The sequence below is a fragment of the Tursiops truncatus genome, chromosome 5 (assembly GCF_011762595.2).
Source record: "Tursiops truncatus isolate mTurTru1 chromosome 5, mTurTru1.mat.Y, whole genome shotgun sequence".
Lineage (NCBI taxonomy): Eukaryota > Metazoa > Chordata > Mammalia > Artiodactyla > Delphinidae > Tursiops > Tursiops truncatus.
The window spans coordinates 88,998,689-89,012,383 of record NC_047038.1 but is presented as its reverse complement, the minus strand read 5'-3'; the positions used below and the strand labels follow the sequence as shown (position 1 = coordinate 89,012,383).

At 40.2% G+C, this 13,695-nt stretch overlaps 1 protein-coding gene across 2 annotated transcripts in view; it reads left to right on the top strand.

Annotated features, from left to right (window-relative positions):
- COX18 (cytochrome c oxidase assembly factor COX18) overlaps nt 1-13,695 on the top strand; it is a 95,141-nt gene that overhangs the window by 53,038 nt on the left and 28,408 nt on the right. For both annotated transcript variants that reach the window (XR_012332029.1, XR_012332028.1), the window contains exon 8: nt 1,121-1,279. The gene's annotated coding sequence lies outside the window, so the exon portion shown is untranslated. The remainder of the gene's footprint in view (nt 1-1,120; nt 1,280-13,695) is intronic.

Sequence of the window (13,695 nt, the reverse complement as noted above, 5' to 3'; positions counted from 1 at the left end):
GTCCACTGCATCGACAGGCGGACTCTCAACCACTGCGCCACCAGGGAAGCCCATGAATAACCACTCTTGTATAGCTTTCTTTGGATTTGGGCAGCCCTTTCTCTGCATGCTGTAGTTGAGCCTGCCGAATGATAGTTTTGTTCTCTCCAGGCAGAGGAAGAACTCCTTCTAAAGCAGGGAAGAGGAAGTACAGTAATAAGAAAATTGTTTCTTATTACTGAAGCCTTCCAACCACCAGTCTGCTTTTCTAGAAATTGTTGTATGGCTTTTCCCAGACACAGAGGGGAGCTCAACATTTAACTGTAGTATCCGAAAGCTTCTTTGGAGCAGTGTGGTTAAATAGGTTCTTAAAGGTTGAGGACCTTTTCAGCTCTGCAAAATCAGCCTCCATCATGCTTATGTGTATCCTTCTTAACTAAATGTGGTGATTTTGCACTTCCTAAATTGATCTGTCATAGAAAGATCCCAACATCTGGGGATATGAAGAGGAAATGTCAAGTGACGGGCAAGACTTTTTCACTAATTCTGCAGCTAGTGAGTCCCTAAGTGAAAACCCTGCAAGTAAAATACAGCATTATAAAAGAATCATGATTATTTCTTTAAAAAGGAGATTCTAATTATAATTTTAACACATATTGAGGTGCTAAAGTAATCTATAATGCAATTATTTTTAAGTCAGATTAAGTTAAATATATTCAAAAGCTAATGTAGATAACCTCTCTCGATATATACCATCTCTTTCTGAAGTTCTCTGATGTCAGTTTAGAAAAGCACCTTTCTCCTGTTGAAGTGTTAATCAGATGTACTTAATTTTTCTGTCACTTGAAAAAAAGTATTAAATCACATCAATATTTCTTGAATTTTTCCTTCCAGATTACTCACTTTGATCTTTTTATATGGTTAAATTAAATTTGCTTTTTCAATTATTCAACAGTATATCATCCAGTATTTTCTATGTATCAGGCCCTGTACTAGGTGATTAGGAATAATCTGTGAACCAGCTGGAAAAAGTCCCCGTCTTTGACCTTGGCTCTAGCAGAGGGAGATGGACAATAAACACTAACTAACAAATTATGTGGTAAACGCTAACTGTAACAAATTATGTGGTTTATGTTTTTAGGGTAGGTCTCCTTGAGAAGGTGACTTTAGAGCGAAAACTTGAAGATGAGGGAGCAACCCTGTGTACACCTTGAGGAAGAGGCTTCCAGACAGCAGGAGCGCTCTTTGCAAAGGCCCTGAGGCAGGAGCATGCTTGGCATATTTGAGGAACAGTGAGGAGGTGAGTTCCTGGAGCAGAGAGGAGGGGAGGGGAACTCAGAGTGGTAAAGTGGGCCAGATGGTGGGGGGGGGGGGGTGCGGTGTAGGCCACTGTAAAGATCTAGGCTTTTATTCTGAAGGAAATACGGAACAGGTTTTTGACCATAGTGGGAACATGATCTTTCCCTCTGTCTTCCTCTGTTCTAATGCTCCTTTGCTGTTGGACATTTTTGTAATATTTATAATGGTGTTATTAGTAGTCTAATCATGAATAAATTCAGATTTTTATCTGGTATCTGTTGCCTACAGAATGCAAAATCAGATACTGCTACAGCTTAGTTATGTCAACAGACAATTTTCTTTGTAGATTCCAAGTGGTCAGGAGATTTCTCCATTCTGTTGGCTGACTGCTTGTGACCCAGTCAGTCCAAATATCAGCCTGGTTGTACATTTACAGAGTGCAGATTTTAGTAACCAATCTTGCAGTGAAGCAATATTTACATATTTTATAACTTACCTGATTCTACTTCTTCTAGATGGATCTCTGAACATTTACATTTTAATAAACTTCCCCAGATGAAAGCTTTCTCCATGTACGCAATGACTCCCTTATGTGTTTGAAAATATGAGGAAGCTTATATTTTATAGTTTACACCCACTACCCTGCTGTGATTGAAGGGTGGTACCCTTCACATGCTATGACAGAGTGTTCTGTATTTTCCAGTTAGGTTCGGAGGGTGTTTTTAGGTCTTGCCCCAGGCCCATAGCCTGGAGAGGTTGTTCTCCAGGTTGCCCAGGTCACCTCAGGGTAATGGCCAGGTAGTAATGTGTGTGAACTCATGGAGTGATGTGCTTCTTATTTCAAGCACTGGGTCCACCTGAGGAGAAAAGTTGTGATTATTGAAGAGTCTTCACACAGATTTGCCAGCTTCATACTGTTTCACATAGAAACCTTGAGAGTGGAATAAGATGTATCTGAGTTTGATCATTATTGCATATAAAAAGTGTAAGCAATCTTTAAAATTCCTAGAAGATAGCATAGGATAATAAGTTTAAGATCCCCTTTTTTTTTTGGTCCCAAATATGTTTTTATTTTTAACACTCAGGCCTTTCTCCTTTGTGTCAGCTCTCTTAGAAAACAACCAGCCATTACTTTTCAGAGTCAGTAATTTAAACTGCATACTCTTCTCAAACCAATTTCTGTCAACATTAAATTGCTTCCTTCAGCCCAAGAAAAAGAATGCTTTAGTACACAAATATTTTAGGACTCAAAATAATCTTTTTGAAATGTGAAATATCATTAGCAAATGAAAGGCAGGATAACCATAATCATTAGCACTACTTTAATTAGCTATTATTTGTATTTGCTGTTTTGTACTATATTGAAGAATTACAGCTATTTCATGGTCATTATTCATTTTCATTCAAAGCTTTAATATTGAAAGAATCATTAAAATGCCTTCTTAAGGGCTTCCCTGGTGGCGCAGTGGTTGAGAGTCCGCCTGCCGATGCAGGGGACACGGGTTCATGCCCCGGTCCGGGAAGATCCCACATGCCGCGGAGCGGCTGTGCCCGTGAGCCGTGGCCGCTGAGCCTGCACGTCCGGAGCCTGTTGCTCCGCAACGGGAGAGGCCACAGCGGTGAGAGGCCCGCGTACTGCAGAAAAAAACAAAACAAAACAAAAAAATGCCTTCTTAATTTCTTTGCCAATTTATAGACATCATGACTCATATTTAAAAGTTCACTGCTTTGTTTATGAAATTTAGATTTGTTTACATATCTGAGACTTCCAAACCAGTGAAGTACCACGCTCAGCTGGAACTTAGCACTCCTCATTTTCCGTTCAATAAGTTTACGATCTTGATGTAGGGAAAGGTTTCTTAAACAACACACACACATGTTCTGGAGAATTTAATGAACACCCTGGACGTTCTTCACGAGCTTCCTAAATTTTGTTTACAATATGAGGGAGTTTATGGACGTTAAAAACTATTGAAGTAGGTGTCTCAGAATGAAGGCACTAAACAGGAGGCTCTAATGATAAGATCTTAAAAGTAAAATATATCAGTCAGGCTAGCTTAAAGTATGTCTCAGTAACAAGCAAAGCCAAAAATTTCAATGGTCTAAGACTACAAAGGTTATTTTTTACTCACACTACATTTTCATTGTGAGTCAGCTAGAGGTCTCTAATGCAAGTCACCCTCCCTCTGGGATCAAAGTTGAAATAGCAGCTAGAATGTGGAAGGTTGCTAGTTGCTCTTTGGGGTCTCAGCAGTAATTCAGCATTCTTCCTGGAAGTGACATACATCATGTCTACCCACAACTCTTTGGTTAGAACTAGTTATTTGTCCCTACCCAAGCAGAATGGGTCTGAGAAGTGCAATTGTACCACATACCTGGAAGGGGGAACTGGAGCATTTCAGGAATAACACTGCTGACTGCTATATGGGACCACTCCTACCTCAATTAGGAAGTGATTATGTACTTTCTGAAATCCTACTTCTCCTTCCTACATACAGTGCCTTTAAAATCCTTCTCTACCTTCTAACACAATATCTTTCTTCCTATGAAGGGAATATCTAAACTAATTTTTTTAAATTATCATAACTATGAATTGACATAAAAGTCACGGATGAATTTCACATCAAATTCTTATTCAGTTGTATGTGATGGTGGACAATTAGGACATTAAGTATACAGTAACTGGTCAGAGGAGAAGTCTATTTGATAGCAGGAAGGAAAGGTATCAAGTTTAGTTATAGACTGGACCAGTTGGTGGCTAGTATGCTCTGGTTCAGTTCCTGTTTACAGCTAGTATACATTCTGATTTGGTGAATACATCCATTCTGATGTATTTTTCATGCCATGTCTGCTTTAAATACTTTGAATATCATCTCTGGTTAGTAGAAATAAATGAGTTAAGTTAATGAATTCAGGAGAAGAGACAGGTCAGCAGGATCTTATGAAGATATAGATGAAACATATGTCAGAGGAATTATGAAATATTTTACCTTCTTATGTCTATAAAATTGAGATGAGTCAAGAGCATAGTTGGAATTTGATCAGTTAGAATAGAGGATCCAACTGAGACTGAACTTATGCACTACTGGTTGCCCTGGCAACAGGGCCCCCTTCCCATGCTAGCAATATCATAGGGTGAGTGAAGTAAGAATTGGAGATAGAGAAATATGTGTTCAAGTCACCTCCTACTTCTGGGAGAGTTAGGGGAGGAGTTTGCTAAAGGCAAAGACGAGGTCATGAAAGGGAAAGGATTTCAATTAAAAAAAAAAATTAAGTATCCCTGAGCTTGAAAGCTTCTGGGTATAGCACTGCACATAGCAATGTTTCTTTCCTGACTCTGGTTGAAGGCGGGCTAGGTAGTAAATCATGTGATTGCATATCTACATTATCTCTTCCATCATAGCCCAGAAAAAGCACTGGACTGGGAAATTGTGACCTGTGTAAATTGGCTTGGACTGGAGCCATTTGCTGTGTGGATTGCTCTGCCTGCTCTTACTGTTACCCAGGAAGTTCTCATTTGCCTAGAAGGGTCAAGAGGGAGTCAAGACAGGCTTGCCCATCATATACCCAGAGAAAACCATAATTCAAAAAGACACATGCACCCCAATGTTCATTGCAGCACTATTTACAATAGCCAGGTCATGGAAGCAACCTAAATGCCCATTGACAGACGAATGGATAAAGAAGATGTGGTACATATATACAATGGAATATTACTCAGCCATAAAAAGGAATGAAATTGGGTCATTTGTAGAGACGTGGATGAATCTAGAGACTGCCATACAGAGTGAAGTAAGTCAGAAAGAGAAAAACACATATCGTATATTAACGCATATATGTGGAACCTAGAAAAATGGTACAGATGAACCAGTTTGCAGGGCAGAAATAGAGACACAGATGTAGAGAACAAACATTTGGACACCAGGGGGAGAAAGTGACAGGGGTGTTGGTGTTGGTGTGATGAATTGGGAGATTGGGATTGACATATATACACTAATATGTATAAAATGGATAACTAATAAGAACCTGCTGTATAAAAAAATAAATAAAATTCAAAAACAATTTATTAAAAAAAAAAGACAGGCTTGCCCATATTTTCTGTGAATTTAGTTTACTTTGTTTTTAATGTTGCCCTTAGGTGCATTTTATTCTTGCTAAATACTTTTCACATTTTGAAAAAAGAATTTTGTGTTAAAGAGGCATATTTGGGGGCAACATATTCTAGTTTCCTTTGGTGGATTGCCTAGTCCCTGTAAAAACCTAAGAAAAAGGGTGAGAGAAACCTCAGTTGGCTCATCATACAGGTCAGAGGCACAGGAGCAATCTTTGAATCTTCCATAGGATTCAACCTTCTCACCAAGACTAAGGGCTCCATCAAGGCTCCAAGATAGTGAGATGATTTTGATTCCTAAGCCTTGTCTTCTGTGCACATATAATTTTCTAGGCACTTAGCAGGACTAAAGTTATGATTTTCATGGGTATTTGGCACTGTTGATTTAATTTACCCCCTTCCTCCATAAAAAGTATTGAAAATTATGTTTTATGTTGGTATAAAGATAAATATTATATTTTAAGATACTTTTTTGACCTATAAATTTATTTTCCTTCTGCTTCTAAAATAAATTAAAACATTTTCATGAGCTTCTAAACCTATTGTGGACCCTAGGCATGGGGTTACTGCTGGGTCTAATGGGTAAGTTGGTCCTGAACCTCTAGGGATGGCTGTGGTTATGGAAGGAGTTTGAGGATTCAGGAATTCTGGTCCAACGAACTGTGATCTTTTATCACTAACAATTTCAGCTTGAGAAGAGTCTAAAGCAAGGATCAAGCCTCCATAACTTGTTAAAAAATTATCTGAGTAGGGAAGTAAGTGTTTTTGTTGGTGGTGTTCATCTTTTATCCCACAGTTGCTTTTTATGCAGTGAAAGGCAGAAAAGGCAATGAATTTGCCTTCTGCCAAAGTATAACCACAAGGATTAAATAGGAAGACTTGGGAAGCAATGCATGAGCCAAAGACTTTTCTTACCTCCACCACTGCAGCATGGAATATTTTAATTGACTGACTGATTGAATCACTTATAATGTGCTCTCTGTGTGGTGCTAGGGTCATGGTGAGCAAAACAGACATGCTCCTTGATCTTGGGGGTATGTAGTCCTGGGTTGGGGGGCAGGTGGGGAGGATAGGAGAGAGATGAGTGACCAAGCAATTATAATATAGAATGTTGTACTCTATCGAAGGAGAAAGTGACAGTTCTGAGAAAGCTTATGGGAAGAGCACTTAACACAGATTTGCAAGGCACAGGGACAAATAAATTTTTACAGATGAAGTGAAATCACAATTGAAGACTATAGGGTAAGTAGGAGTTAGCAAATGATGAAAATAAGAAGGAAGAGGAGGAGAAAGAAGAGGAGAAGGAGGAAGACGAGGAGGAGTGGGGAAGGAGAAGAAGGAGGGGAGGATGGGAAGATCTCAAGAGGCCAGAAGAGAACTTAAAGGGTGGGTGGGAGGCAAGGAGGGGCACAGGGGAGAAACAGGGTGCATTAGAGGAACCTCAAGGAGTTTGTTATGGATGGAGCATAGAGCACGTGGAGGAAAAAGAGGAGAAGCTAGAGAGTAGGGCAGAAGCCATGGAGGCAGGGTCTTGAAAGTCATGATGAAAGTTCCAACTTTAGTATAAAAGCAGGGAGCCATGAAGAGTTTTAAGCAGTGGAGTGACATGTTTGTGTTTGCATTTAAGAAACATCATCCTGATTACAGGATAGAATGGAAAGAGAAGGGTATGTGTGGGGGGAGAGGGAGAGATAAGAGTCCATTGCCATATTAATCCAGGCAGAGAAGATGGTGATGACTTGAGCTATACTAGTGGCAGTGGCTATGCAGAAAAACAGATGTGTCTGAAAGATACCTATCTAGGAGCTCTCATTGACAAGACTTGTGATAGACTGTGGAAGCTGAGAGAGAGGCTAATTATACCCTGGTTTGGGGTGAATATGATTTATTCATGGTACCATTCAACCAAAGGGAGGGAGTAGGAAGAGAATTGAAATAAAAATCACAGGGAAGATCTTCTTTGCAGATTAATAATGAATTCAGCCTGTTCTCATCTGGGTATGATAATCCTGTAAATCTGATGCCCAATTTGACCTCTGTTATGACCACATTCATAGGAGCACCACGTTGTACAAACAGTTACTTTCTTCTTGTCTTCCACCTCTTCCCTTTACCCTATAACCATACAATTTTTTTGCCCCAACTCCCATCCCTTTCTAGAAGAAACCACCGCAGAATGCCAATCTCATGGTAGGACTGTTTCAGCAGGACTCAGGCAAGACCAGCAGACTCTGGCTGCACCTTGCTTTGGCTGCTGGGTAGAAGGCCTAGACAAGAATGTGCTGTAGTTTATTTGGGCATCACTTGATTTTTGACTTGGCTAAGGAACACCGTTGCCTTAGCAATTTGCAGAGAAAAGCAGATTGTTACTAAATTTTCACCATTCAACCCTTGAAGCTGCCAAACTTGCCTCAGCCTGGACTAGAGGTGATTCCATCTCAGGTTAAATTTGGGGGAAAGAATCCTGGAGTGGTGAGTAGGTGGGTGGAAGTTTAAGGTGCAAGTCCTATCAGACGTTTTCTCTGAAGATGGTGTTCTTCTTTGAAAAAGATTTTTGTTTCTTTTTGGTTTTTTGTTTCTCCTTCTCCCCCTCCTTCCCCCTTTCTCAACTCCCTCTCCTCTTCCTCTTTCTCCTTGTTCTTCAACCCCCATCTCCTCTAACTGTTAAGTCTTGCCGTCCACAGAGGTTAGCCTGGCAAGTGTGATGAAGGCAGTCAGAAAGATGAAACAACAGGGTGTTTGGTGTGCCAGGCACTGGGCATGAGCTTTAAAGGAAGAATACCTTCCCCGTCCACTGGTGAATAGTGAGGATGTTTTACTGTCTATTCGCCTTTTTTTTTGGCGGGGGGAGGTGGTATTAGAAAAGGTTGGGTGGGAAAGTTGGGTTGGACTGGGAAAAGGAAAGAAGAACTGCAAAAGTGTTTTTCTGTAGAACAGCCGAGGTCTTTGTACTATATCTTTTGTTTGGTTTAGTTTTCATGGGCCCATCCTTTAAATACATACAAGCTAGGTGTCAGAAGGATGGAAAAGTCATCTGGAATAACGATAGGAGCTGTACATAACTTCATGGGAAGAATATTGCTCAGGGGAGACAAGTGGGAAACTTACATAGATGTGGGAGGTTGACACGTTGTTCACTTTCCAGAGGAGGCTTGGTGGGGGACAGCAGGCCAAATGCTGGTAAAATGTTCTGAAGGGCAAACCTTACATGGCCTGAGCATTTGGAACTTTTTGGTTGGCTTCTTTCTGTTGCCTCATTTTCCAACTCCGTTTTGGGCTTAGGAAAGCTCTCTTCATTTTCTTGTAGGTTGTTAATTCCTTAATATGTAAGCCTTTGTCTCATTGACTAAATCCAAGCCAAAGGGGAGCAGATGAGAAATCTATGGTCTCACAGTTCTGTGAAAATTGGAGTTATGCTACTAAAAGCCAAAGAACTAGCAGAAGTTAGGAGAGAGGCCTGGAACAGATCCTTCTCTAGCACCTTTGGAGGGCGTGTGGTCCTGCTGACACCTTGATCTCAAACTTCTAGCCTCCAGAACTGCGGGACAATACATTTTTGTTTATTCAGCCATTCATTTTGTGGTACTTTGTTATGGCAGCCCTAGGAAACTAATACACACCATCTAAAACCCTTAACAAAGTAAGTGCCAGAATCTATGCTTCAAGTGCCTTCTCTCTCTGTCTCTTTTGCAAACTTTTTTTTTTCTATAGCATGAAGATAGCTAGCTCACAGATGGCGTCTGTTTGCAGTATTGTTACAAGTGGTTATGTTTCTATGTCCTTTCTGTATATGTGGTTGAGGTGAGCTTTGCTGATTTATGTGAATCTAAGTGTTTCAAGATAGACCTCAACATGAGCTCTGGATGAATATGTCCTTTATTTTTGATAGTTCTTAAAAATATTTGAAAAAAATACTTTTACATTTTTAGATGGATTTCAAGGACAATTAACTATTTCCTACATGTAAATAACTGTTAGAATGAGTGAAATTGGACAACCTCAGGTAAGTCATTTATTTCTCTGAGTCATGCTTATATTTTAAACAATGGTGGTAACGTTTCCTGCTTATATCAAAGGGTTGCTTTAAAAAAGCAAACTAAAGAGTGTGAAAGGCCTTTATGAACTGTAAAATACCATACAGTCTTGTTGACATTCACCAACTATATGATTTTTGCTTTATTTATAATTTTCACTATGCATTTTTTTAAATGAATTTGAGCTATCTTATAATGAAATACACAAACTCTAAGATGATTAAAATAGAAAATAAAACCATCTAGGGGAAAGGGAACACAAATGTACCCCAAATTCTAAGCTAGAATAGTGTGGTAAAGACTGCCTTAGCAAACAGCTAGACCACAATTCCCAGCCTTCGTTGCAGTTAGAGTGGCCATGTGATTTGGTTCTAGCCAGTGAGTCCTACTGAATGGAAGTGATCTGTGCCAGTTCCAGACCTGACTCATAAAGCCTCCTATAGGATGCTTCTCATGCCATAACCCATTCACAAAGGATGAAATGGTGATGTGAAGACCAGCGTGAGCTTGGAAACCATGCATTGAATATGGCAGAGTTTTGTTAGCCTAGAATGACTGTTAGGAGCAGATCCTATCTTTCCTCCGCAAGGTAGTCAAAGCACCTGCCCTCGGCTGCCATCTGAGCATGTAATGAACCTCTGCTGTCCGTACATTTTGAGTCTGCTTGTTACAGAAGTTTAGTCTATCCTAATACATACTGTTACTGTATTTGAGTATTAAATTTAGCATTCAAAATTTATGAATCGGGCTTCCCTGGTGGCGCAGTGGTTGAGAGTCCGCCTGCCGATGCAGGGGACACAGGTTCGTGCCCCGGTCCGGGAAGATCCCACATGCCGCGGGGCGGCTAGGCCCGTGAGCCATGGCTGCTGAGCCTGCGTGTCCAGAGCCTGTGCTCCGCAACGGGAGAGGCCACAACAGTGAGAGGCCCGCGTACCGCAAAAATAAATAAATAAATAAATAAATAAATAAATAAATAAATAATTCTGAATCACAGATTTCTACAGCCAGAAGACACTTTAGAGACCTAGCCCAGTCCACTCATTTTTCAAGTTACCATCTCTCTCTGTTTCAAATCCTCCAGTGTCTCCAGATTGCCTTCATAATTAAATTCAAAATCCTTAACATGGTTCACAACACATGTTCTCATTTCTCCCTACTTCTCCTTGTTTCTTGCCACTCTTTTCTTGCAGATCCTTCTCCAATTAAACAGAAAAACTTGCCTTTCCTCTTTCTCATTTCTATGCTTCTTGCTCTCCTTGGACTGCTCTTTGTCTTTTTCTTGAATATTATGAGATTATCTTAACTGTCACATCCTCTTGAAACCTTTTCCTAACTCCCCATTTCCTGACAGGTTAGATGCCCCTCTTATATTTTCCCACAGCCCTCCATGTGAACAATTCTCATAACACGTACTTTGCTCCATTATAAGCATCGGTTTGATTTAGGGAGTTGTTGACTAGATTAGAGTTCATTGATGGCAGAAGACTTTCTCTGAGACATTTTGTCTCCCAAATTTCTTAGCGTAGTACCTGGAATGTTTTCAAATAATTGAACAACTTATTTCAGCAAATATTTATCAAGTGCTTCCCATGTGCCAGGCCCTTTGTTAAGTGCTGGGGATCCAAGGACAACCAAAAACTGACAAGGCTCAATTGTAATTGGAGAATACAGTCTAGTGAGGGAGACAGATATGAATCAAATAATCACACAAACAAAAATACAACCTTGATAAGTGCTGTACATATACATATTTTAGCTACTAGTTCCTTTCCAGTCTGACTTCCCAGCACTTGAGCAGAAGAAATATATGATTTGGCACTCAAAATTATTGCAGTTTTAGAACATGCGAAATTATTGAATCCCATAAATAATAATCATAACTATTACGTTTGAGCCCTTATTGTGGGTGAGGCGCTGTGCTAAACACTTTGAAAGGATTAGCACATTAAGATCTCATTGAATCCTCATGAAAATCCTATCAGTTATAGACTACTATTGTAGAGAAATGAATTTATATTTAGGGTCTGCAGACCAAATTCAGAATTAGAACCATCCATGTAAAAGTGTAGTCAGGCATAGATTGGGGAATTGGTTTTCAGGTATGTCTCAGACCCAAGTTCTGATCGAACACCCAGGGTTATCTGGGAATTGACCTACAACACACCTTTCTTCACAGATGGAATTAAAAAGTGGGATGCTTCTTAGATCTGGTGAAACTTCACTCTAAATCAGTAGTATCATTGGCGTCTGTGTATTCCCATGATCACCTGGGGAGGCCTGGAAAAGTATCAATACCTCCACCTGAGGATTTACTGCATGCTTCCTTCTTCCCTCACTCCCCACCTCTCTCTCTCTCTTCCTTCCTTCCTTCCTTCTTCCCTCCCTCCTTCTCTCTCTCTCTCTTTCTTTCCCTTTTCCACCATTTCCTGCTTCCACACAATTATCCCCATTTTTCAGATGGGAAATTTGGGACTTAGAGGGATTGTGTTACAGGGATAATAAGTGATAAATCTAGAGATGTGATGTTATTTGCCTAAATTCAGTTAGGAAAAATAAAGCTCTGTTTTCATACATATGAAAATAGATGACTTATAGAGATAAGAAAAAATTATAGGTTTATAATTTCAGCTATCTGAAAAAAGGAAGCACTCAAGTTTTTCAGGTGGTACACTTTTGGCCTTTAATTATAGAAGGAATTGTTTGAAATTTTATTATTCACTCATTCATTCACTCACTCATTCACATATGAGAGTGAAAATGTTCCATAGAACATTGTCCTTACTCTGGAGGAAAAAGAAACAGATATACAAACAAATATAGGAAGGAGGTGGCATTTGATCTGGTCCCTTTAGTTTAGGTAAAAATCCATGGAACTGCGAGAGAGAGTGAGAGAGAGTATAAACTACGTAGAAGTACAGAGTGTAAACAAGCTTGGAAGTATAACTGGGCATGTAGGGAAAGAGCAAAGAGCTGAGTATGCTTGTTATAGAGGGTGCTGGGAGAGTGGTGTGGATGAGAGTGGCTGGGGGACCAGATCATGGAAGTCTTTATAGGCTACAACTAGAAGTTCAGATATTATCTTATATAAAATATAAAATGTGAGGTTGAGCATTCCTGGTGGCACAGTGGTTGAGAGTCCGCCTGCCAATGCAGGGGACACGGGTTCGTGCCCCGGTCCGGGAAGATCCCACATACCGCAGAGCGGCTGGGCCCGTGAGCCATGGCCACTGAGCCTGCGCGTCCGGAGCCTGCGCTCCACAATAGGAGAGGCCACAACTGTGAGAGGCCCGCATACCGCAAAAAAAAAAAAAAAAAAGTGAGGTTAGTGAAGATATTTGGGACAGGGAAAAGACATAATCAGGTTGATGTTTTCAAATGGTAGTGGTGGAGATAGAAAAGAGGGATTGCTTTGAGAAGGATCTTTTCAAGGTAAATTTAAGGGATAGAATCTACGTGTCCTGATGGCAAACGTAATTTAGGTGAGATGAAGGGCTAGAGCTGTGCTTTCCAATAGGACAACCACACATGGCTATTTAAATTAATCAACATTAAATGCAGTAAAAATTCATTTCCTCAGTCATACTAGCCACATTTCAAGTGCTCTGTAGCTACAAGTGGTTAGTATTACCATATTGGACAGCATAGACACAGAGTACTTCCATCATCACACAATGTTCTGGATAGCACCAGACTAGAGAATTACTGTTTTAAATGTGAACAGTGAATGACAGTGGTACTTATCAAAATAGGGAATATAAGAGAAAGAGAAAGTTTGAAAGAAAAAGAAAAGGACTTGGACACAGTGAGTTTGAGGTGCTATCGGGCAGTCAGCTGAAGATGTCAAACATGCTACTAGAAATTAGGTCTGTGCTCAAGATGGAGGCAAGGGTTAGAGAGAGACATTTCAGAGTCTTCACTTTATAAGTACTAGCTGAAGACATGGAAATGGGTATGAGAAGAGGACCAGGAATACCCCATAGTTCTCCTCCATTTAAAGAGGAGTAGAGGAATAGTGGTACAGTATGAAAAGTAATCCAAGGAGGAGGAATCTGAAAAGCCAGAGAAGAATTCTGAGAGAGTGATAATCCTAAAGTCAATAATGACAAATCAGGCAAAGATGTCCAAAGGCTTAGAGCATCCAAATAGGATTGGTTACAAAAAAACTTCTTTGGCTTTAGAGGTCAGGAAGTTATTAGTAGTTTTGCCTGGAGAGGTTTCAGTGAGTGGTGCTAGAAGAAGCTTAATTGCGGCAGAGCCAGGATGACATTGGTG